This window comes from Sus scrofa, chromosome 13, assembly GCF_054392235.1.
Source record: "Sus scrofa isolate SSC_HxYL_T2T_F1_AM1 chromosome 13, Sscrofa_HxYL_maternal_Yorkshire_Landrace_v2.0, whole genome shotgun sequence".
In the NCBI taxonomy this organism is placed as follows: domain Eukaryota; kingdom Metazoa; phylum Chordata; class Mammalia; order Artiodactyla; family Suidae; genus Sus; species Sus scrofa.
Genome location: NC_139395.1, coordinates 65,797,464 through 65,823,879, shown reverse-complemented (window position 1 = coordinate 65,823,879; position 26,416 = coordinate 65,797,464). Strand labels below are relative to the sequence as shown.

At 42.4% G+C, this 26,416-nt stretch overlaps 1 protein-coding gene across 10 annotated transcripts in view; it reads left to right on the top strand.

Annotated features, from left to right (window-relative positions):
* The first annotated feature begins 9,096 nt into the window (after positions 1-9,096).
* Positions 9,097-26,416, top strand: part of FRMD4B (FERM domain containing 4B) — a 376,886-nt gene continuing 359,566 nt past the window's right edge. For all 10 annotated transcript variants that reach the window (XM_084988974.1, XM_084988966.1, XM_084988964.1 and 7 more), the window contains exon 1: positions 9,097-9,476. The gene's annotated coding sequence lies outside the window, so the exon portion shown is untranslated. The remainder of the gene's footprint in view (positions 9,477-26,416) is intronic.

Here is a 26,416-nt window from a genome sequence, read left to right as displayed (position 1 = left end):
TGGACCTAAAAAGAAAAAAAGAAAAATGTGTAGAATATTTTCTACTTCTCCTTGCCCTTTGGATGGTATAGTGAGCTCCTGGCTCAAGATTGGTCATTATTCTTCTTTTTAGTAAAATTGTATCCTATGTTAAATATATTAAAATAAAATCATTCAAATATTGGAGGTGGCCTATATAGCCATCTAATGACATGAACAAGTAAAATGTAGAATATCATATAGTGGTTAAAAAAATGAACTGGTTCCATGTACATCAACTTGGATTACTTTAAAAAATCTGTTATTAAATAAAACACACTGGCTGTGGTACCTTTCATATGGTGTGATATCATGTATGTATATGTATGTAAAAAAACCCACAGATGAAACAGTACTAAATAACATTCACAGACACATATATCTGTATGGCAGTTTGGAAGGACTCATCCAAAATTCAGGATGATAGTTGCTTCTGGGGAATTAGAGATGAGAATCAGGCTGGGAAGAGGAAGCAGGGGAATGTCAACTTTTCTGGAAAGGCTTATTTCTTCTGATTAAACCCAAAGAATAATGGGCAAAAAATTCCAACATGCCCAATCCTGACAGATAACTGCTGGGATGTTTGTTATATTCTGAACTATTCTGTATTTTGAAAAACTTTCTGAAAGAGGGGGAAAAAAAGACAACTCAGATAATATGCTGGAGGTTTTCAGTTACTGAAGTGCTTAGAAAAATTATCCCACTCCTCTGAAGTGTACTGGGCTCCTTACAAGTTTACTGTGTACTATGTTTGCTTTGGCAAAACAAGCAAACTGTCCTGAAATGCTTTGCATGCATGGCTTCATTTTTACAGTCACTGATTCTCAAGAGTATTTTTCTTTTCCTGCCCACCTAGTTCTTATTCATGGTAGAGAAGTCAACATGGATCCTCTTAAATATTTCACTTTTTCTCTATATTTGGCCAGACTTGGTAAAGAGAGGAAGAGAGGGAACACATGGGGAGTAGAAAAGCAGAAAGTTTTCTTAGTATGTGAATGGAAGTAGATTTATACTTGTCTTATAAATGTTAGGACTGATTTAGGTTACATGATCATGTAACTGAAAAGCCATTTATTGTAAATTATGTGCTCTAAAGCCAGTAAATATCATCATCAGAACTTTTTTTTTAAACAATGGACATCTGAAATCATGTAATTAGGAACATCATTTCAGTCTTAGCAAGAAAATAGAAGCAGATGTTTGTATTGGAAAAGTCCTAGGCTAGAAGCCAAGTGACCAAGATTCCACTTCCTGTTCAACTGTTAAGTAGCCACATGCTCTTGGGCAAGTCACCTTCACTCTCTGAGTCTCACTTTCATGACCTGGAAGATGAGGGGGTTAGATTGAATCAGTCACAAACTGGAGGCCACTGAATAATGTCAGGACCAAAGAAATGTTTTTGTTTGGCTTAGTGTTTAAATTTGCTTTCACATTAGTTGTCAGCATTTAATAGTTGAGAGATTTTAGTAAAAATCCAGACTCTTGCTTCTCTTGGAAAGAAAATCTGGCAACACTGTTTCTCAATAATGGATTGTTACTGAGTAACGAGGGCCCTATAGACAGGGTATGTGCTTTCAAATTTGCTACAGTCTCCACCATTCCCTATTATCATATACTTGATCCATTGCACTTATGTATGTTCTTGCCTGGCCCCTCAAAGCTTTGAATTTGTAACCTGTGGGTCAAAAGTTTTCTAAATCCCTTTGAAGCTCATCCTTTCTTGATGCTAAGAGAAAAAGCAAGACAACAGGATTCGCACGCTGAAACAGACATGAGGGAAACTGAAACAATGCCACCACCAAACTGGAAGTCCTGTCTATTCATTTCTGGAGTGGGGAGGAAAACTATGATGAGCTAATGGAAATTTTGTTTCCCTGTTTTATTTATTTTTAAAGGAAATTATGAAATCATGAATTTTTGATGAAATCATCCTAGCAATATGAAAAGGAAGTCTAATTATTAAAGAGTGTCCTGTTTATAGAAAATTAGCATGTGTAGAATAACATTTTAAAAATCTCCATTTAGAAAAAATGAAATAACCTCAAATTGTATAGCCTGGATTTTTACTCTTCCTCCATATACACCCAGGTACATCCACACACAAATCCAGGTGTGTATGTTAAAATATCCCAGTTTTAACCACCAGCAACTTAGAAAACACCAATAAGCCAAAACACATGCTCGTTTGCAAACTTTCCAGTGAAAAAGAATTATGTCTAAAGTCATTACCAAATTATCTACTCTAACAAGATTGGGATCTTTGCGATTAGGTAACATGGCTGCAAAACTGCTAAAGAACATTTGTTTTATTTCCCATGGAGTGTCCTTGCCCTTTGGAAGGAAAGATGATATTCTCTTAACAATCTGATTTAAGATTCCCTTGGAGTCTCCTATTCACTAAGGAGCTGGACTGCAGTGCTGGCCTCCATGGTGTTTCAGCCAGGGAAATGCCAAAAGAACAGCATTAAAAAGTATTTTTACATATAAAAAGGGTTTTGTGATGTACCTCCAAAGACAGGCATGCATTGTTGTGAGCCTCTTATCATTTAGATAATCTAGAAGCAAAGGCAGGCACAGTAAGCCTAATGACACAAGTTCACATTCACAATTAATCATCAGCAACAGCTTCATACTAAGGTGAAGCCTGTGAAATTGCTGATACATTGCTGATACTTGACCTTTAACCACAACAAGGCAATTTCCTATGACTTACCCTAATCTTTGCTTGTGTTTAAATGTAATCATTTGAGTTTTCGTATTTTTTAGTCTCAGGGCATCCTAACTAGCACACTTAAAACAAAGTGCTTATTTATGTGATTTCCATCATGATGGATTCAAAGATGGGAGATAATGACTTCCTATGTTTGTGCTACATTTGACCATAAAAACACGACAGCCTTAGGTTAGTGAAGGGAGAGGCTTCCATTTTATCTCAGTGGATGTGCAAAGGCCCTGAGGTTAGATGGAAAAATGAGGCATCAATTACAGTAAGCACTCTCCATGGAGGCAGGAAGCTACAGATCACCCTTTTGTTATTTATGTGTGTGTGAAGTGCCCTCAGGGCAGAGTGTGTCCAGCACTTACATGGAAATGCATGACACATGGTACCTTTTTAAAAGGGGTAAAGTCCAGAAAAGTGCATTCCAGGCTGGCATGCCTGTCCCATGATATCTGTATCCATGGCTCCATCTTTCTGCTCTGTTATCCACTTATCTCTGATTGGTTCTCATTTATATGATGATTTGACCTCCTTGCAATATGGCGGCTCCAATCCCACAGCTGTATCCTATGGAGACAGAGAAAAGGAGGGAATTGAGGAGGAAGAAAGGGAAAACAAAACATCCCCAGAAGTATGCTATTAGAAGCCAAAACTGGCTCTGCCACACTTGCAAAGGAGTGTGGGAAATGCACTTTTTTCAGTAGTGTTTCCCCAAGAGAAAGAATTGTGTTGGGTCAGGGGTGGAAAGTGGAGAGTTGGGTGGGATTCACACACGTTTTTTAAAGTCTGTGAGTATATGTGTTAAAGGTGCTCATTCAGGGTGGAGGTAATTTTCCATTTTTTACATATTTCTTTGTACTATCAACAACTTCTCCAGTAAGTATATATCTACCTCAAGCATAAACAAATACATACATACATAAATACATAAAAGACCTGTTTTAATTTGGAAATTAAATATTTATGAAGCATGTTCTTATTAATTCAGAGGCTGAGTCTCATGATACACATACCAAAACACATTCTTTTATACTGCACAGAACAGAGATAAAGGGCTTGAAAGTGGGTGTCCAGGGAATTTCTACCACCATCTTGAATCAAAAAGCTGAAGCTTCGGGGGTTGGGGGGATGCACTGAGGGTTTGGGATGGAAATGGTATAAAATTTGGTTGTGATGATCATTGTACAACTATAAATGTAATAAAATTCAGTGAGAGTAAGCTGAAGCTTCAACACTATTTTTTATGCACAGTTATTACTGAGGCCCTCATTTTTCACCTGGAAAGTCTACATTTCAGGACAGAATTATTTTCTCTTATTGCTTATTGCTATCATTTTGTCTATATGTATTTGTCTCATCTCTGCAACTGACTTTTGTGTTTGTCAAAGTCAAGACCCTTTTATTTTATCTCAATTGTGACAGGATTTCTACATAGTGCCCAGCCCAGCATTAAGTATTTACTAGTCATCCCCAAAGCGCAGGAGTTGTTAGTTGTTTTTTTCTCTGGCTGTGGTTCTTCTAGCCAAGCCCATAGTAGATGGTAAATGAGTGGCCATGAGTGGACTGGCCCTGCAGATGTGTTTTGTTTTGTGTACAGACTATCTTAAAATTCTTAGTTGGTTGTCAGGATTGTTTGGCCACACCCATGGCATGTGGAAGTTCCTGGGCCAGGATCAAACTCTTACCACAGCAGCGACCCAGACTGCTACAGTGACAACACTGGATCTTTAACCAACTAAGCCATAAGAGAACTCAAACATATTTTAAACATTGGGAGGTTTCATGCAAAAATCCACATTTCCAGCTTTGATTGAAAAATCAAAACATCTGATCAATTAGATCAGTATTCCACATGGCAGTGTGCTAGGAATGACAGTGGCTGCATCTTTTAGAAGGGGAGAATGCACCCTCCAGCTTGCCACAGTCCCCACCATTCCCTATTACTTCACACCTCTCTAGTTCACTGATTTGTTACTTACTTGTAAACTGAGTTTGTTATTGTTAAGAAGTTCTCTGGCTGATTCTTCACCCATATTGTTTCTGAGGCTTCACTGCTTTGTTCATATTCTGTTCAGACTTCTGACCATGCTGTCCTGTAAGTGGAACAGTTTCAAGAAAGTAGTTTGGGGAGTTCCCGTTGTGGCGCAGAGGAAACGAATCTGACTAGGAACCATGAGGTTGAGGGTTTGATCCCTGGCCTTGCTCAAGTGGGTTAAGGATCCGGTGTTGCTGTGAGCTATGGTGTAGAGCTGTGGCGTAGGTTGCAGATGTGGCTTGGATCCCGTGTTGCTGTGGCTCTGGTGTAGGCTGGCAGTTGTATTTCCAATTCTACCCCTAGCTGGGGAACTTCCATATGCCCCTGGTGCAGCCCTAAAAAGAAAAAGAAAAAAGAAAGAAAGAAAGAAAGAAAGAAAGAAAGAAAAAGAAAACTGAAAAGAAAAGAGAGAGAGAGAGGAAAAGAAAGAAAGCAGTTTGGAAGTACGCCTCCTTCATGAAGCCATTTCTAGTTTTCCTTTCCCAAATGCACCCTTTGAATTTCTCTTATATGTACCATTTTTCACCTTGTTTTGGGTTAAAGAAAGGACTTGTTACAGGGTCTTGCCCACAGTCAGAACTCAAAACGCAGTAGCCTTATTATTAAACCTATTCATGTTTGCATCTTTTCTTCCAGATTGTAAAGTCCTCGTGAGTGTGAAGGGTTTTACTCACCTTTAGGCCCCAAATAGAGTGATCTATACAAAATTGGTGGTTAATAAATGTGCATTGAATTAAATAGAAACACATACACCATGTTGGATTCATTACAAGAATTTAGCAATTTAGGGTGGAAAAAAAATCTTTGGGCCAGTGAGGTTGGGTGGGCAACAAAGGGTATAGGGGAAAGGCAAAGTAGTGTTTCTCATTCAATGAGAATAACAGAAAAGCTTGTTTAAAATTGCAAATTTCTGGAGTTCCCATTGTGGCTCAGTGGTTAATTAACCTGACTAGTATCCATGAGGACGAGTGTTCGATCCCTGGCCTCGCTCAGTGGGTTAAGGATCCGGTGTTGCTGTGAGCTGTGGTATAGGTCACAGATGCAGCGCAGATCCCACATTGCTGTGGCTGTGGTGTAGGCTGGTGGCTTCAGCTTCCATTTGACCCCTAGCCTGGGAACCTCCATATGCTGCGGGGTGCATCCCTAAAAAGACCAAAAAAAAAGGTAATTTCCAGTCTATGAGCCTTCTGAAGCTAGGGTCCAGGACTCTATAGGGTTTTTTTCTTTCTTTCTCTTTCTTCTTTCCTTCCTTCCTTCCTTCCTTCCTTCCTTCCTTCCTTCCTTCCTTCCTTTCTTTCTTTCTTTCTTTCTTTCTTTCTTTCTTTCTTTCTTTCTCTCTCTCTCTCTTTCTTTCTTTCTTTCATCTTTTTAGGGCCTCAATGCAGCATATGGAGGTTCCCAGGCAAAAATCCAATCAGAGCTGTAGCTGCCGGCCTATACCACAGCCACAGCCACGCTGGATCCTTAACCCACTGAGCGAGGCCAGGGATCGGACCCTCGTCCTTATGGTTGCCAGTCAGGTTCATTAACCACTGAGCCACGAGGGGAACTCTGTTTATTTTTTTTTTTTTTGCTGCAGCTGTACCGTACGGAAGTTTCTGGGCCAGGGATCGAATCTGAGCCACAGCTTCGACCTGTGACACAGCTGCAGCAATGCCCTATCCTTAGCCCACTGTGCTTGGCTAGGGATGGAACCCGAACCTCTGCAGCAACGGAGCTATTGCAGTCAGATCCGTAACCTGCTGTGCCACAGTGAGAACTCTTCTAAGGTTTTATCAAGCTCTGCAATTAGTTCCTAGACACCCAACTTTGCAGTAGTTCTCAATTGTAACTATAATTAATTGCACCTAGGAGCCTAATTCCACTTTCAGAGATTCTAATCTCAGTGTCTCAAGAATTAAAAACTAAAGCAAAATAATCCCTTCCCTTCTAATTTAATGCAGCCAGAGTTGATACTTCTGTAAAAATACATTTTAAAAGTTTTCTTTGTTATATTGTGTTGTATCTTTTATTTAGCTGTTTTTGGTATTTTGTAAATGCTTATTAAGATTAAAGTTGGGAAATCTCCTCTACTTTAATGTTAGCAAATATTTGTTAATCGTTTGCCATGGGTTAAGCACTATTAAAAATGCTTTTTATGTATTAACTAATTCGGTCCTTATAACAAGTTTATTAAGTTATTAGAAAAGCTGGACTTTGAACCCAGAGAGAGCAGCCTCACCCCCCCCCCAATGTCAAACCAGAGCCACACTGTACTACAAAAATCCACTAAATATCTCACGTCTTCCAGAAAATTCTTCCAGACCACTCTGACCCAGATCAACCTTACTGACACATTTTATATTGTATTCTTCCTCTTCTAGTCTGTGTCCAGTTTTTTTTTTTTTTTTTTTCCCTCTGAACATATACCCAGCACTTTTTAGATATTCAGCCTTGTGATACTCATCTCCCCTGCATGGCTCTGTTTGCCCTACACTTTCTGTGTGATTCTCTAGTGACTCTGTCACATGTACTGGCTTCCTCTCCAAAGAAATTATGTGCACTTATGAGAGCCCAGCAAGCTGTTATTCTCTGCACTGCCTCCTTACCTGGAGTTCTTCTGCTGCTCTTTGCCTTGAAGATAGTACTGTGTGGTGGTTAGGGGGTGGTCAGATCTGAGTCTAAAAGTAGGCATAACCACTTTCCTTCCAGTCTCATATTTTTGGGGGGTCAGTTAACCTCTCTGAGCCTTAGGTTTCTCCTCTGCAAAGTGGGGATCCTTAACCTTAGCTGGCATCAGATGAGCCATTGCAGTGTGCCAAGGGCTGAACTAGGTAAACATAGACCCTGACCTCCTGGAGCTTCTTAACCAATCCCTTTCTCCCAGGAGAAGGAAGTGAGATGATGCCAAATGAAGTGCTTCCTTAGTTCAGGTTGGGGGATGGGGGTGGTGTGTAATAGACACAATAAATGTTGGCTATTCATTCAATATCTTCTGTTTAATTAAAATGAAGGGGTCCATTTGACATTAGAGAACATTTAATTCAATCTCACACAGCACAGATATAATATTATACATCCCTCCATCTCAAACCTTTTCAGATTTTTCTTTGCATTTCACGTTAGGGGCAGCTTTGCTGGGACTTGGGAAATTGGGAGCCCTCTTTCCTCCCGTCCCATCTTTTACTTGAGGGCTGGTGATGTGTCAGAAGAAGAGGGAGAAGAAAAAGAAGGAGGTGAAGGAAGATGAGGCGGAGAAATGCCAATGCCAGGGTTAAAGAAACTGTAGTCTCTCAGATTTGGCACTGGACGAATCAACTAAATTTTCACCAAAATGTAGAGCTGTATAATTGCGTAGTCGCAAGATAATAACTTTTCAAAGTGGATTTAGTTTTAAAAATGAATGCACTCATGATGTACAGAGAAGTGGGTGTGGTAATGGGATACACATTTAAAGCTATTTGGGAAATATTTTCTTTCTGCGCTGTTAGTGTACCTCCGAGGCTCTACCTGCCAGCCCATTCGGAGATAATAGGAAAATCTCAGTAGATTCTTCACCAATGGCCCCTTTTCTTCCTCCCCTGCTCTCCTTTGCTATAGGCATCAGATCAAGTTGGAACTTATGCCCCGTCACTTATTTGCTATTTTGAGTTAACCTCTCTTTCTCCTTTCTTTATCTGTGAAGAAAGCATAATAAAACATTCCTGAATCACAAAACTGTTTTGGAGGATAAACGCCTGCCATCGGGTAAGCGTTCTCTTTCTTCTTATCTGTCTCTGTTTATATCTTTTTTCTTTCTTTTTCTTTCTCTATACCCTCCATCCCTTCCTTTGTATTTCTTTCAAGAACAGAAACGACAGTTTGCGGGAATCTCAAATTAAGTCATTAGCCAGACCCAGTCCCATTTCTGGCTAGATTCTGTGCCTCCCGTTGCCGCCAGTACCTCATTCCCTTTATTCTAAGGGCAGTCGGTTCTTGGGGTGCTTAAAGCCTGGGAGGCGCAATCACGTCCCTCCTAGCGCTTTTGAGTTGGAGGGAGAGATGATAGGCGCGAGCTGGTGACCTCTCCCTTTCTCTCACTCCTGGCAGCGCCAGCCGCTCCGCGCCCCTTGGCACCAGCGCCTTTTCTCTGTTGGGAAGGCGAGTCTAGCCCGCAGCCGCGCGACGGGGGCCGAGGGCGCCCCCTCCCTTCCTCCCGCTCCCCCTCCCCTTCCTCTCCTCCCGATACAATGACTGGGCCGGAACAGCGCATCAGCCGAGTCTCATTGGCAGCGGCCGCCCCAGCCCCCGGAGAGGCGGCGGGCGGGGGCAGCAGGGGAGAGCGGAGCCCTGAGCCCGGGCTGACAGAGAGAGGAGGAAGGCAGGACGGAAGGACAACAGGGCGCGAGTAAAGAGGCCCGGGGCGCAGCTGTTAAGTGTGTATTAAAGCGAGGACGCGCGCCCATTGGCGGAGGGGGCGAAGAGCAGCCCCGGGCCGGGGGATGCGGCGGGCGCTGGCTGACCAGCAAGCCCGGGAGTCGGGCTGCGCGGTTCACGTGCTGAGCAGGAGCTTGGGCAGAGAGGAGGAGGAAGAAGAGGAGGAAGGCAGCTGCCGGGGAAGGCGCTACGTAGAGCGGAGTTGCTGGAGCAAAGCCGGGTTCCCAGGTCCTGCGCGGTGAGCAGCCGAGACAATAAAGTAGCGGTCGACAGCCCCGGAGCGCCCGAGACGAGGAGGCAGCAGAGCAGGTAGGTGGCCGACTGCCCCCGGTGCCCCAACGCGCTGCCAGGGCGCGACATGCAACGCGGCCCCAGCGGCGTTCCTCGTGCGCCCCGAGCGCAGCGCGCGCGTTTGGAGACCCCCAGTGGAGGTGCGGGTCCCGGGCGCTCCCGAGGGCAGGAAACCCCGCCCCACCACTCCTCGACTCCCTGCAACCTTCGCTGGAGTCCCTTGGACACTTGGCGCGGCGCTTTGGTTGCTTTGGTAGTGTGAAGACAGGAAGTTTGGCGGTTTCGGGGCGTTGGCGCTGGTGGGGTTTGCAAACGCGCGGCCAGGGACCATGTGCTTTGGTTGCCGCGCGTTCGTGGGAGGTGGGGAGAAACGCTGATGAATCCCAGATCTGGCTGCCCAGAGATAGTTTAAAAAAGGCGTCGAGAGGAGAGGAGGGAAATCCCTTGCATTAGCAAAGGATATTAAGGGTTTGGTTTGGCTGCCCTTTTCAAATAGGTGTATTTGACCCTAGCCTCTCCTGTTTTGAAGTGGCTGTGTGCGTGTGGATCTCCCTATCCATATTGTAGAGTATTTCACTTTTTACTTTCCTCTGGGGAGGGAAAAACAAAGATGATATTTTGGGAAATGCCATTCGGTTTGGACTAGGGAATAAACTCTTCCTTTGCATTGAGTGACCTGTGCTCCGAACAATACTGCTGAATAGCCCTGGTCTTGTTCACCCAAGGGGTGACAGCTTGTGTTAAGCCTTCCCCAGACCTGAGAAAGCTGCCGCGGGAGGAGGTCTCTCCCGTTCTCCTTTGTGTGGCCGCTTCCTTCCAGATGTGAGGGTTGGGCTGGGCGCTCCTGGGTGGGGTAGTAATTATCCTGAACATTCCTGCGATCTGCTAGGACTTGTAAACATACCAAAGCCAACTCCTCTCAACTTTGCGGACCGACTTGGTCGGCTTGCTGGTACCCAGACGGCTGCGTCTGGAAGGCGGCCCCTGGGGCGGGGAGGGGAGAAACTCCCCAGCTCCGACAGCCGCATTCTTTCCGGAAAGGTGGTTGATCCTTCAAGGTTAGCCAGCGTTTGCCCCAGAAACTTAGCAACCCCTTTGGTGGTTGGGTACAAGATTTTAGTGCAATATCTGGCATGCTGTTTCCTGTCCTAAAGAGAGTGGATCTGTGAAGCTTCCAAATCAAACGTCTGCAGGGGAAGAAAAGCAGCTTGGCCTTATTTAACCTCACCAGGCTGTACTTTGATCTGCCATACACATACTGTTAAGAATGGTGGTGAAGAGAGCTTGCCTTGTGGCAGGCACCCAGTTAGCATTTTGGGGGGCATCATAAATAGTCCATAGAGTGGTAAACTGAGCCTTCAAGGGAGGTTAAATAACCTGCCATAAGTCACACTGGTGATTTTTGGTTTACATGAGGTCTGATTCCAGGTGCCAGGCTCTTAACCATGACGGTGTCTCTAAAAAGGCTGTGCTGTGGTAGCACTGATGATGATGAATCAAAAGTAATTACAATAAAAACAGCAATAACTATGTCATATGTTTTTCATAAGTTTAATCAGGTGATTTTTAAGAGTGAGGGAACCAAGGTCGCCATTCAGTGATATTTTGGTCTCTAAACTAAAGGTCATGAACTAGGGAATGAGTATACTGATGATTAGATGATTTTCCCTTTTTTTGTGTATCTGAAAATTATGAAATAAGCAAATATATGTGCTCTGTGCACACGCACGCTAACACACATGCACACCCCTTTACCTTTTGAATAGTGCTTATTACATTTCCTGAAAGAGGCCCAGAAGAATTCCTGCAATGCCAAGAACTTCTTGAACAGAGGTTTATCGCTTTCTCATGACATCTGCAAGGATTAATCAAACACTCCATTCGTTTCAATTCAGTAATGCAGGTGGAATGTATTTGAACAATATGATGATAAAAATCAAGAAATCTACCTAAAATACCATTATAGTGAGGTCTGATTTTCATAATCCCTGGGAAAGTTCTCAGAAGTCACTTCTGGGTGTGCACGTGATTGTCTTAAATTTCACTCTGTTTTGAAACATTTCCATTTTAGTGGCAGAAAAATTCGCAGGTTTCTCAAATAGGCAGAGGATTGCCCTTGAGCCTGACAATCTGGAGAAGTGTGGGAGGAGTTAAGTTCACAGCCACTCCTCCCAGCCACTCCAAAATATAAATGCAGCTCAAGTTTTCTCTCTACTCTTCATTTCACTGGCCTCTATTTACCGCAAGCCTGAGAATCAGAGCTCTCCATTTGAATCCACAGATGTAATCAAGACTGCAATGCTTTTGAGCAGACAAAAAGGAAGTTTTGGTTAACTGACAATACAAATAAGTTACATGGAAAGCAGTTAAAAATATCCTGTCTTGTCCAGCCTGCAGTAGTTGTCTGATATTTCAGGAACTCTTCACAGTAATTTTACACATATTACACACATAAGTGAAGGCTTAAGGTTTATTATACATAAGTGTGCTCTTTCTCTGTCTCTCTCTGTCTCTCTCCCCCTCTCTTCCTCCCCCTAAATCTGATCTTATCATTTAGGCACTATTTTTACATACTCAGCAACTGCTGAGGTTCACTGAAATTACTATCTTCAGCTGCAGATAAATAAATCATGTAACTTAGCTCATCAACAGGACTTGGGTATCTATTTTCTCTCTCTTTTCAGACATTGTTTTTATTTGGTTTTGTTTTAAAAGGCACTTACCCTTTTTCTTTCTTTTCTTTTTTTTTTTTTTTGGTAATTCATTTATTTCTAGGTCATTAAGACTTTTTTCCCTCTTTTCTGGTAAACATGTGTCCTGTGCAGTCAGAGAGAAATGATAAGATGGCAATTTTCTATTGCTAGATGCTTGATTTAGAGGCCACACCTGTTTTCCTCAATAACCTGAATGAAATGATCATGTCATTTTTTTATCTCATTCTTCCTGGTGAAATCAGTAGTGAACCTATTTTCATAAAACAGTGTTTTTCAAAATGAAGGTCATGAAATCAATTTAATGGGCCGAACCACTGTTTTGTTTTGTTTTTTAAGTATGACATGACAGAAAATGTCAGCATCATCATATATTAGTAAAGGTTCTGCAGTTTCATGAAACTTTGGGTCAGTCCTATATCTGGGACTGTGTGCACATGTGGGGTTGAAGAATAAAATTTAAGTTATACTGCGAGTTGCTATTATGGTACCTTTGTATAATAAGGAACAAACACAATTTAAAGGGAATTAGGAAATATATATATAATACAAATGTTATATATATATAATATATATTGAACCCATATTATAGGTTCAGTGGGAACATAGGACTGACTACAAAAGCATCTTGCTCAGGGCTGAACAGTGACTTCAGGATCTGATTCTTTTCATCTTCAGCTCTGCCTTTCTCTTCCTTCCTCTTTTCTTGGGTTCCTTGTTGGATGGCAAGATGACTGTAGCAGTGGTCAGTTTACACAGTTCCAAGTTCAAGTCCAACAAAAAAGGCTAAACCTCCTTCCCCAGGTATTGAACAAAATCTTAATATCAGTTCTGACTGGCCCAGTTGGTGTGGCAGGAGGTGGAGTGGCGTCCAGGGGTGGGGTCCTACCCAGGCCATGTGCACCAAGGGCACCAGAGGCCTGGACCTCCAGATAATACAGTTGCTGGAAAAGGGGCAAATGGATGCTGCGGAGTCAAATAAATGTTCACCACAGTGTACAAGTGCTTAACTCAGTGTAGGCTGATTTCTGTTCTCTTTGATCCCTCAGATAATGGAGGATGAACTGAATTCTATTCAGGCACATAGGTTATCCAATATGATGTCTCATGTATGTGAGGAAAGCCTTAGCTGTCACTTTTACCATGGTCAATATCAGGACTTAGGAGATCAAAATGCAGAACACGTCAGACTGATAGTGCTTGCTGTACTTTCCAATGGCACTGAGAGAAAAAAGGCAGATCTGTTGATTTAAAAGCCACTGCAGACCCTAGCCCTCTTACAAGGAGGTGATGGTGGTCCTTTTCACATCTATGTGTAAATCTTGGAAGGCAGTTATTTTAATCAATGTGTTGTGCACATGTGGCTGGCTGGAGTAAGTATTTAAGTAGTGTTGTCAAAGCAAATTATTTGAAGAGTACACCTCCTTAAGCCCAAGGTGAATGCAGCTCTTCAGACCGGAGCTATTTATCGGGGTCTCTGTTGCTTTGCCCCGGGGATGTGCTGCTTTTTATTGTCCTCTGTCACTTTATATATAATTATTCAGTGGGAAGGGGCCCCGATTGTATGGGGGCATGAGGGTAATGTTCACTCCCAGCAGAGTTCACATCCCTGGAAGTAGGGTGGTCATGCTGCCTTGCCCGGGTCAATCCTGGTTAATGTCTGTGCCTTCAGTTTGGCCCATAAATTATATGGTCATTTTACTTATAAAGGCTATTTTAGGAAGCTATGATTAGGGGGTCTTTTAAAAGATTAAATTATAAAGACCTCCTTTCACCAGGCAAGATTAAATGATATTTAGGGCTTCATGCTTATGTGGTAAAAGTATAAAGGAAAGCAAGAAAGTGATTGCCAAAAGGTCAGGAGAATGTGGTGGGTCTAAACCAGGGGTGATCGTCCCTTCAGGGGACATTTGTTAAGGTCTAGGGAAATTGTTGGTTGTTGCCACTTGGGGGAGGGTGCTATTGGAATCTAGTGGGAGGAGGTCAGGGATGCTGGTTAATATCTCACCATGCACAGGACAGCTCTCCACAACAAACAGTTATCCAGCCTCAAATGCATATGGTGCTGAGGTTGAGAAACCCCGGGACAGTGGTTACAGTTGAAGAGGAGGGAGTGAAACTATCGAGGAGCTTCTGGGGCAAAACAGTGATGGATACATGGTTCTTCACTTGAGGATAATTATTGAGCTGTACACTAATATTTTCTTTACCTGTTTGTCTGTGTGGCTCAGTGGTTAGTGAACCTGACTAGCATCCATGAGGACAAGGGTTCAATCCCTGGCCTTGCTCAGTGGCTAAGGATCCGGCATTGCCATGAGCTGTAGTGTAGGTCCCAGATTGTGGCCCGTATACCGTGTTGATGAGGCTCAGGCATAGGCTGGTGGCTACAGTTCTGAGAGAACCCCTAGCCTGGGAAACCTCCATATGCTTCGAGTGCGGCCCTAAAAAGACAAAAAGACCAAAAAATAAGAACATTAAAAAAAAAAAAAGGAATTCCTGTTGTGGTGCAGCAGAAACAAATCTGACTAGGAACCATGAGGTGGCAGGTTCTATCCCTGGCTTCGCTCAGTGGGTTAACCATCCAGTGTTGCCATGAGCTGTGGTGTAGGTCGCTGATGAGGCTTGGCTCCTGCGTTGCTGTGGCTGTCAGGTAGGCTGGCAACTGTAGCTCTGATTCAACTCCTAGCCTGGGAATCTCATGTGCCACAGGTGCGGCCCTAACAAGAAGCAAAAATAAAACAAAATAAAATAAAATAAAAAAGCATTTAAAAAATAAGAACTTTCCCACTGTGGCACAGTGGGTTAAGAATCTGACTGCAGAGGCTGAGGCTGCTGTGGAGCAGCCATGGGTTCCATCCCTGGCCTGGCACAGTGGGTTAAAATATCCTCGGTTGCTGCAGCTGTTGCTTGGATTCACTCCCTGGCCTGGCTACTTTCTTTCATATGTTGTGGGTGTGGTATTAAAAAAGAGTAAGTTCTTACCATAACTGAAGGGTGAGACTTTTGATGCCTGGAGCACCGTGTTGAGATGTAAAGATTCAGTAAATGACAGTAGAACTAATGGTAGGAGGAGCAGCTCACCTGTGCTGGGAATGACTCTGCCAAGATTATGTAATATTTGTTGAGTTGGCAATGTCTGTGTGTAGACTAATATTTTCCAAAAAGGCAGGACGGATTGCGGTTATAAACACTGGCTCTCAAGTCAGATGACCTGCCTTCAAGTCCAACTGTCCCACTTACTAAATGTGTGACTTTGAACAAGTGGCTTAACCGTTTTTGTGCCTCAGTTTCCTCATCTCTAAAATGAAGAGTAAGTTACTACCTCATCAGATGATGGTAAGGAGCAAATTAAATTATTTCATGCAGTGCCTGCTACATTTTAAATACTCCACAAATGTTGGCTGTAATTATTTGTGCTTTGTGAAGGCTAGAAACAAATATTAATAGCTACATTTTTTTCAACCTAAGCATTTTTCAGCTGTTGTTTCTTATTCTTACTAATCCTGTGATCTGGGTGTTATTTCATTTAGTATTATTGTTACTTCCACTTTACAGATAAGGAAAACTAAGACTTAATGACATTAGAAAGTAATGGAGCCTTAACTGCAGCCCCAAGTCATTTTGAATCCAGAACCTCTGCTCACTTATTATGTCATATTGTTAGACTTGGAAGGGATCTTTGAGATCAACTAACCCTCAGAAATGAGCCTCAATGCAGGGGATGTGACTTGGCAAGTTTTTAAGGAATGGTTTAGGGCCAGATCCGAGGTTTTCTGCCTCCCATGATCATCTGTCTCTATTTTGAAGACAAATGCATCCACCCCATGGGGCAACCTTGCTAGGTGGGAGCAGGCAGGGACCAGAGGTTAGGGAGATGTTTTCTAATCCAGCTACAAAAATTGTAGAGATGTTTTTACTAAACTGGGGTAGATGAACCTCTGGTGGTATATGAGTTAATTTGAGATGATAATAGAGAATCATTTTACTTTAATGATTGTTTATTTTAATGTGTGCCACCAATTTTTTCACTCAGACTTTTCAACTTTATTAAACAATCTCTTTCTGCCTTGCTGAATAAACTATTAACAGACTGAATATTATTGCTTAGGTGAGGCTAGCAAGCAAGACACTGTAAAATCACTTCAAATATATGTTAGGTAAAACATGGGAGGGGGAGTATTGAAATATGACAAAAACTGTGAAGGGAAGATGTGAAGGACTGAAGTCAGGGAAATACTGGATGAGAGCAATGTTTCTCCAACTCTTTGCACAGGAATTGGTTGGGCATCAGATTCTGATTCAGGAGTTATGGGGCGGAGCCTGAGACCCTGCATTTCTAATAAGCTCCCACCTGATGCCGATAGTGCTGGTCTATGGACCACACTTTGTCTAGGAAGGGATCAGAGAACCTATAATATTCTTGGACATGTCCTGGGTGCTGTGGAGGATTCAGTGTAAGGTACCATGAGATACCACGCCACTCTTGTCAGAATGGCTGTCATCAAAAAATCTTCAAACGACACATGCTGATGGTGGGAACGTAAATTGTGCAGCCACTGTGGAAAACAGTATGGAGGTTTCTCAAAAAACTAAAACTAGAACTACCATATGACACAGCAAATCCACTCCTGGGTATATATCCGAAAGAAACAAAAACTCTAATTTGAAAAGGTACATGCACTCTGTGTTCCTAGCAGCTTACAGTTGTTGATAAGGAAGCATCCTGTGTCTGTCAACAGATGAGTGAAAGATGTGATGTGTGTATATGTGTATATATACATATGTATACGTGTATATATACATACACAGTGGAATACTCAGGCATAAAAAAGAATGAAACTTTGCCATTTGCAACAATGTGGATGGACTTGAAGTGTATTATATGAAGTGAAATGTCAAACACAAATACTGTATAATATTACTTATATGTAGAATCTAAAAAAATAAAACAAACTAGTGAATATAACAAAAAGTAAACAGGCTCACAGATATGAAGAACAAATTAGTGGTTACCAGTGGGGAGAGGGGAGGAGGGTGGGGCAAGATAGGGGTAGGGGATTAAGAGGTGCACCCTATTATATACACGTATATATTGTACAACCCAGGGAATTTAGCCAATATTTTATAACTATAAATGGAGCATAATTTCTAAAAATTGTGAATCACTATATTGCACACCTATAACATATATTATTATACCTCAGCTATACTTTGAAAAACACCCAATAGGAGTTCCTTCGTGGCTCAGACTGTTAAGGATCCAGCATTGTCACTGCTGTGGCTCTGCTGTGGTGAGGGTTTGATCTCTGGCCTGTGAACTTCCATGTGCCAGGGGTTGCCACCAAAAAAAAAAAAAAAATGAACAAAATGTAAGGGACTCCCATGTTTCCCCAAAGCTTAAGCTAATTGGGGAGAGACGATGTGAATGAACCTGAGAGGTAAACTCCCCCATCCGGAGAAAGTGTGACACCAAAGTGGGGTATGGTGTACAGACATAGTGATCTGCCCAGAGCTGCTGGGGTGGGGTGGCAGGAGGAGGTGGAGTTTCACTTTGGCCTGAAAGATTTGTGGCAGCAAGTGAAGAGTTCCCAGACAGGAATGATGAGCAGGAGGAAGGGTACAAGGAAGAGGGAAGACTCCAAAAAACGCTTGCACTGTGCAGTGGAGATTTCAGAAACTGGTCAACACACTGAAACATTGGTTTAGAATAACCTCCCTCTTCAAAGAACAAGCCCTATTACCCCATCATCATAGTCCCCATTTATTGAGTCCTTATTACGTGCCAGCTACTTGCCAAGTGCTTTCCAGATGGTACGCATTTCATTCCATCTCCACCAGGAACCAGGGAGGGGCTCATACTTCATAGAGCCTGGAGGCTTGGAGAGGCTGTGTTACTGTTCAAAATCCCACAGCTAGTAGGTAGTGGACTTGGATTTTAAACTCTTGGACAGCACACCTGCAGGTGGCTCTGATTTTTATTTTCCCTGACAGTCACAGCCCAAGACGCTTAGCTTTCTCTGCAGATAGCATATCTTGCTGGGAATTCTAATAGCTCATCTTATTTGAAGAAGGAATGTTGCCCCCAACACAGATCCTTGAAGCCACAACCAAAGCTGACTATATTCCTTTCAGCCTTGCCGAATAAACTCTGACCAGGCTGGAGTTTTTAGCATTGTGACCTTCCCAGAGAAACAAGTTTGCAACTGCCCCCTTACCCCATCCCCCACTCCTGCAAATAAACTCAGCATGTTTTGGTGCAATGAGGAGGCGCTTGCCTTTGGAAATTGCCAAGTCGCCTAGCCAGACAGTTATTGGAAATAATTATGCCTCTGCCACAGCAGGGGGCCCGTCACAGTCCCTCCTGATTTAAAGGTCTTTCTGGAATACCAGCATCCATCTTCCAGCTGGTGCTTATAACAGCCGACAGCGGCAGTAGGGAACCCAACAACGGATGAAGACTGAGGATTGTTTTCTGGCTTCCCTTGTTGCACCTGACTGAGCCCATCCCATTAATTCAGTCATCGCAAAAGAGCAGGGGGACCATATGTGACCTGGGTGGGGAATGGAGGTGGGGGGGCACAAATCACAGAGCCAGCTCTGGCCCTGGTTCATCCAAGTGTAATACTCCAGTGGGATTCTGCCAGAGGAAGGAGGAGCTTCAGAAAAAGGGGGTGCTATGGCCCTGGGTGGAGAGTCAGGAAGGCTGAATTCGTATCCCCTCTCAGTAGCAGGCTGACCTGCACTGTGTTAATTAGCTCTCTGGATTTGTTAAGTGGGTGTTGATATTTACAGCTCCTTCCACCCCTGAACCTTTATCTACACTATTAACCACCAGAAGTGCACTCAGACCTTCAAAACTTACTAGAGATTTTTACTTTATCCATAGCCGTGGGACTATTCTCACTTGAACTTTTTAAAATTAATTTGCTTTTTAGGGCTGCGCTTTTGGCATATGGAAGTTCCCTGGCTAGGGATCAACTCAGAGCTGCAGCTGCTGGCCTACAGCACAGCTCACGGCAACTCCGGATCCTTAAACCACTGAGCAAGGCCACAGATTGAACCTATATCCTCATGGATACTAGTTGGGTTTGTAACCCGCTGAGCCACGATTGGTTATTATTATTATTATTTTTTAAAGGGTGTAGAGAACACCTCTCTCTCCTTACCAGTGTGGAGAGGGATGGGGGAGGGGCAAGATAGGGCTAGGAGATTAAGAGTAGTATTTTACACTGCTAAGTAGTATTTTACACTGCTAAGGCTGTGTAATATATCCTTGTAAGGCTGCAAGGATATATTACACAGCACACAGAATATAGCCAGTATTTTATAACTTTCAATGGATTATAAAAATATTGAATCACTGTGTCGTATACCTGCAACTAATATAATATTGTAAGTCAACTCTAATTTTTGAAAGTCTCAGATAAATCAGCGCATTTAAAAGACCTTTATCAGTAGTGTGTTGGTGGAACATTTCAGTACATTTATTTGGTGTGCCGTAAAATGATCCTCGGTGTAATTTGTCCTATCAAGTAATCTTTCAGTACTGAAACAAATCTCGAAACATTAAGATAGTGTGACTTCTTTAATCATTCAGGAAAGTTAAGGGTATTTCAGGCCATCACAAATGAACTGATTGCATCCATTTAGATGTGCAAGTTGAAATGCAGGATCCTGATTAAGGTAATGAAAACCACGTGCATTTAGACTGGGACCAGAGAGCCCAGTCCCAGTGGGACCGTAAGACTCAAATTGAGGACATATCACAGTAATTTGCTCCAACTGTGTTAAATTAATTCAATTTGTATTTTGAAGAGGGAAAAAAGTCTGCTGTTTTATATACTTCCCTGTGCCCAACCTAGCTGTACTTTCACTGCCTAAAAGAAGGGGCCATCCAGTTTACTAGAGGTCAGAAGTTTGATTCAACCAAATTAAGAGTAAGAACGTATTTCTGTAGTGATTCAGCTGCTTTAAACAATGTAAATCATGAGTGGTTATTGATGTACTTTCTAGCCCTAAGCTTAGTTCCACTTGGAAAAGCGTACTGAAAGATTCTCATTGGTCTTTTTTAGATCTCAGAGAAAAGTTGTGAAGATGACAGAGACAAAGTGTATTTATTTAGCTATTTTTGTCTTTTTAGGGGGCTGCACCGGTGGCATATGGAGGTTCCCAAGCTAGGGGTCTAACTGGAGCTGTAGCTGCCAGTGTACGCCACAGCCACAGCAACGTTCACATCCGGCCGCGTCCTGGACCTACACCACAGCTCATGGCAATGCCGGATCCTTAACCCACTGAGCGAGACAGGGATTGACCTTCGTCTTCATGTGTGCTAGTCAGATTCGTTTCTGCTGAGCCACAACAGAAACTCCAGATAAAAGGTGTTTAAAAATTGACAGTTCATCAGCCAACTGGGTAGATTCTTTCATTATACAGCAAGAGGGGGATGTTTTTCTTCTTGCACCGTATACAATACAAACTCCTGTCCCCCTTCCTTATACAGTTGCATTTATCTGGCATTGTCAAGAAACAAGAAATTTGTTTCACCGAGGTGATTTTTCTGGGTGATTAAAGCTTACCTCTGCCCACCTACATTATTTTTTTGCTTTAACTGTCTCTGATGGAAACACGGCACATGCTTCTTTACTTTTTTACATGAAGTTTATAAATGGAGTTAGAACTTTCCTTGACTGGGGCTCCTCATGATAAACATCCCTTTTGTTCATTGCCATCATCCTGTTACGCTTTGACAGCTGACTTGTGTGAGGCTGAGTGCCTCTGTGTAAATACGCATGAATTTTTATTCTTTTGTAGTTACCATTATTCTCAATAATAGGGTGCCTCTGAGCAAATCCCAGCAAGGGTGCTAGGAATTCATATACATTATAATCTTGGCTAATCTGCTTAATTCCCCCCCCCCCCAGGAAATGACATTATTCCTTCTATGTTAGGAGTGAGAAAATTGAGATTTAAGAAACAAGTAGCGAGAAGTGGAAGCTGGGGATTTGAATCTGGGTCTCTAACTGTAAGATGCCTGTTGATAGGTACTGCAAAAGTTGCCTCTTCTTGCTCTGTTTTCTGTCTCTGCATATATCTGTCTATTGCTTTGCTTTTCAAACCTTCACCTTGGGTAAGAACCCAAGATTAGGTCTGTGCCTCTTTTATGGGGCAGTTAAATTGAAATCTTTTTCCTTAATGGGGCTCTGAGGGTATTTTTGCTGATTCCGAGGTTCTCAGGAATCTTCTATACAGTTGCAGTTTCTGGAAGTCAAACCTGTGAAATCATCACTGGGTATGCTGAGGCTTTGTGGAGGATTATAAGGTTTATTGCCTCTTGATTTAGTAACATAATCAAGAAACCTACCATTGGAGGAATGCCTGGCAAGGCTATAGCTCAAGAGTCAGCAAACTTTTTCTGTGAGGGGCCAGGTATTTAATGTATTGGGCTTTTGCAGACCATGTGGCAAGAATAGCCACAGATAATACATAAAATAATGCATGAAGCGGTATTCCAGTAAAACTTTATTTATAAAAATAAGCAGTGTGTAGGAGTTGGCTCACAGGCTTATAATTTTTGGCAACTCCTAGATAAAACGAACCACTCAGGGTATTTAAAAAGCCAAACTAGGTAGTTAGTTCAGAGGCAGTGTGGAATAGTGACTTGACCCAGGGACTCTGGAGACAAATGCCTGGATTGGTCTCCTAGCTTTACCACTAACTATTCTAATTTAGTCAAGTATCTTAAACTCTCTGTGACTTGATTTTTTGTCTTAAAGATTAGGTAAATAGTAGCCCTTCTCTTTAAGAGTTGCTTTGAGAGTCAAAGGAATTATTTATAAGGTACTTAGAAGGGTGCCCAGGACAGTATAAGCACTATGTAACTTTTTGAGAAATTAAGAATTCTAATGAAATATACAAACTCATGTAGCTTTATATCACAAAAACATACAACACAATTGAAAAATGGACAGAAGACCTAAATACACATTTCTCCAAAGAAGACATACAGATGGCGCATGAAAAGATGCTCAACATTGCTAATCATTAGAGAAATGCAAATCAAAACTGTAATGAGGTGCTACTTCATACCGGTCAGAATTGCTGTTGTCGAAAAGTCTACAAACAATAAATGCTGGAGAGGGTGTGGAGAAAAGGGAACCCTCCTACACTGTTGATGGGAATTTAAATTGGTGTAACCACTATGGAAGACAGTATGGAGGTTCCTCAGAAAGCCAGCCATAGTGGAAAAAAAAAAAACATTATACAAAAATTAAAAAAAAAAAGCCATCCAAAGAGTAAAAAAAAAAAAAGAAAGAAAAAGAAAGAAAGAAAACTAAATATAGAGCTACAATATAATCTGTTAATCCCACTCCTGGGCATATATCCAGAGAAAACCATAATTCAAAAAGATAGCATACATCCCAGTGTTCACTGCAGCAGTATTTACAATAGCCAAGATATGGAAGCAACGTAAATGTCCAACAACAGAGGGATGGATAAAGAAGATGTGGTACATATATACAATGGAGTATTACTTAGCCATAAAAAAGAATGAAATAATGCCCTTTGCAGCAACATGGATGAACCATTATCATACTGAGTGAAGTAAGTCAGACAGAGAAACAAATATCACATTGTAACAAAACCAGTTTATAGTGAGAAAATATCATACTGCATTCCTTTGCTCTGGGTGTGTGGAGGGCAACAATAGGCTTCTGTTCATGATGGATCGATGTGTGGTGGGAGGGAAGGGGTTTTTTAGCGAAGGCAGCTCAGTGGGCTAGACTAGGCCCTGGGTTTGGAGTTATGGGATGTGGGTACCAGACAGTCTTTGACAGTCACCCTTTAGGATCTTGGCTTCTGTGTCCATGAAATAATGGGCTTCACCTAGATTAGTGAATATAGACTGGTTGCTCACAGGTTGAATTCTGCCTACAGAGGGTTTGATTATTATCTCCTAGAGTGTTTTTTTAAACATTTAAACTCATCATCAGCAACTATGAGTGAGAAGAGTCTGCAAAAATTCAGGATTCCTGGTTTCTGTTAAAAATTCAGAAGCTCTAACAACACTGGCTACATCTATGCATGGCAGCAGTGGACCAGTCCTGGGTAATGGGGGCCCCTGGGCTCTATTACTGATTGCTCTAGTGATGCAGCTGGTGCCCAGCCCATGCTCTGGCTCTGGTCTATCAGTCAAACTAGTGTGACTTCCCCACACCAGCACCTGCATTTGTACTTCTGAGGGCTTTCTCTGACTTCTGAGGTGGTGGTTTGGAAATACTGGGGAATTAAGACTCACCTCTCCAATGATGAAGGGTTTAGCATCTGGGTACCTCAGCTCCCTTGCCAATCTTGTAGGATAACTAAGGTGAGTATTCTGCATCATTTCCTGGAGTATCCCCATGGAGTTAAACTCCGGTTACCCACAGTGATAGGTGACTTAATAGGACACGTTTAAATAGTTTTTTAATGAAATATAGTTTATTTTCAATGTTTCAGGTGTACAGAAAAGTGATTCACTTACATTCTTTTTCAGATTTTTTTCCATTATAGGTTATCATAAGATATTGAATATCGTTCCCTGTGCTACAAGTAGGTCCTTGTTCTCTATTTTACATATAGTGGTATGTATCTTTTAATCCCAAATTCCTAATTTATCCCTCCCCACTTTGGTAACCATTTGTTTTGTATGTCTGTGAGTCTGTTTTGTAAATAAGTTCATTTGTATCATTTTTTAAAGATTCTGCATATAATTGATATCATACGATGTTGTTTTTATCTTTATGACTTCACTTAGTATGATATTCTTTAGGTCCATCCATGTTGTTTTTGCTGCAAATGGCATTATTTCATTCTTTTTAATGGCTGAATATTATTCTATTGTATGTATGTGTGTGTGTGTGTGTATATATATATATATAGTCTCATAGTAGACTATAGGCCACTTTGTAGGCATAGAACCCCTTGTTTTTCTGTTTGTTTGTTTTCTATCTTTTTGCCTTTTCTAGGGCCGCTTCCTGTGGCACATGGAGGTTCCTCGGCCAGGGGTCCAATTGGAGCACTGTAGATGCCGGCCTACGCCAGAGCCACAGCAACATCAGATCCGAGCTGCATCTTTGACCTACACCATAGCTCATGGCAACGCCAGATCCTTAACCCACTGAGCAAGTCCAGGGACCCAACCCACAACCTCACGGTTCCTAGTCAGATTTGTTAACCACTGTGCCACGACGGGAACTCCAGGACACCTTGTTTTGATGGCCATTCCTCCCTTGTCTCATTTTCCTCCTCTCTCCCACTGCTGTTCCCTGGGGCGACCTCTCAGATAAACACCTTGCACTTGCCCCTTGTCCAGGGTCAGCTTCTGGAGGAAATCAGACTAAGAAAACTGCAGCTCCTCTACTGAGGCCAAATGAGAATTGCCCTTGTTTTTTATCATGCTTGGGCAGTTTTTCTTGGGTAAAGGAATAGTTATCCATCCCACATCTTTCAAAAGAAGGAAGGTAAAGGACTGAATGGACTGAGAATTTCAAAAGAATGGGAGTGGATTTCCTTGTGTAAGTAAGAATAGACAGAAAGCTTTTAGGCAGGTGACCTTCTCCACTTATTGAAGTCTTGTTATCGTACCAGATTCATGTTGCCTGACACTCACCCCAAAACGCTGAGACACCAAGTTTTGCAGCAAAGAGGAGGTTTATTCACAAGACAGCCAAGAGAGGACACGGGAGAACAAATCTGCTGCCCCAAAGGCAAGGTATACAGGGTCTTTATGGAATGAAGAATAAAGCGGCAGGGCAGTCTCAGGCATGGGAAGCATGGGGAAAGGTGATTGGCAAAAGGTATGTAATCATCCTTCTATGCAGGTATGTGACCAGCCTCTATATGTTCAAAAATAGAGGTGCTTATCATGAAGTGAGGGTGGAGTTTTGGACCCTTTAACATCAAAGCGTCACAGAAAGGACACTAGCGCATACCCACTGGGAGGGTAGGGGGTCCTAGCCAGTCTTAACTGGCTCAGCTTAAATTAGACACGGTTTACTCCAGGTTCCTGAAATACAATTCTGGTAAACATCTTATTGTTTAGGTCCCATGCTGTATGGATAATGTGCAAGTCTTTTGTAGCAACAATTAAAATGACCTTGATTAGAGAAGGCAGGTGAAATAGACTGGACTAACGAGTACCCACACTTTCCACCTTGCCTCTATGGGTGTCTGAATTTGTCATGCCTGCGACAGAAGATACTTAATAGATTCTTAAAGTGGTACTATTTGATGGGGTATTTTTTGTGAAGCAAACCTCTAGATTATGATTGGCGAATTGTCTTACCCTGCTTAAGGAGATTTGTATTTCAAAAGATACAATTTGAGAATCAAATTTGTTTTCTGATTGGGTGACAAGCCATCCTGGTTTGCCCAGGGCTGAGAAATTTCCTGGGATGAGGGACCCTTAGTACTAAAACTGGGAAAGTCCTGAGCAAACTTTGTTGAGTTGATCACCCTACTTTATTTTTTCTTTTTAAGGCTGCACCTGTGGCATTTGGAAGTTCCCAAGCTAAGGGTCGAATTGGAGCTGCAGCTGCCAGCCTGAACCACAGCCACAACAATGTGGGATCTGAGCCACATCTGTGACCTACACCAGAGCTTATTGCAACGCCAGAGCCTTAACCCAGTGAGCAAGGCCAGAGATAGAATCTGCAGCCTCACCAAGACTAGACGGGTTCTTAACCTGCTGAACCACACAGGAACTCCTGATCACCCCACCTGAGATGTCGGTCACACTCAGGACCTTTGAAAGTCTAACCTCTGGAATGTCCCTCCAATACATATATATTCCAGAACAAAATTATAATTTTAAAATGACTCCAGGGAGTTTCCGTTGTTGCACAGTGGAAACGAATCCGACTAGGAACCATGAGGTTGCGGGTTCAATCCCTGGCCTCGATCAATGGATTATGGATCCGGTGTTGCCATGATCTGTGGTGTAGGTCGTAGATGCAGCTTGGAACCTGTGTTGCTGTGGCTGCGGTGTAGGCCGGCAGCTGCAGGTCTGATTCGACCCCTAACCTGGGAATCTCTGTGGGTATGGCCCTGAAAAGACAAAAGATTAAAAAAAAAAAAAAAAAGACTCCAAACTTAGATGTATATGGAAATAAAATGGCTGTGTCTAGATTTCTAATTGTAACGATCAGAGTAAGTAGTTTCTGTTGTGGCTCAGCAGGTTTAGAACCCAACTAGTATTCACAAGGATGT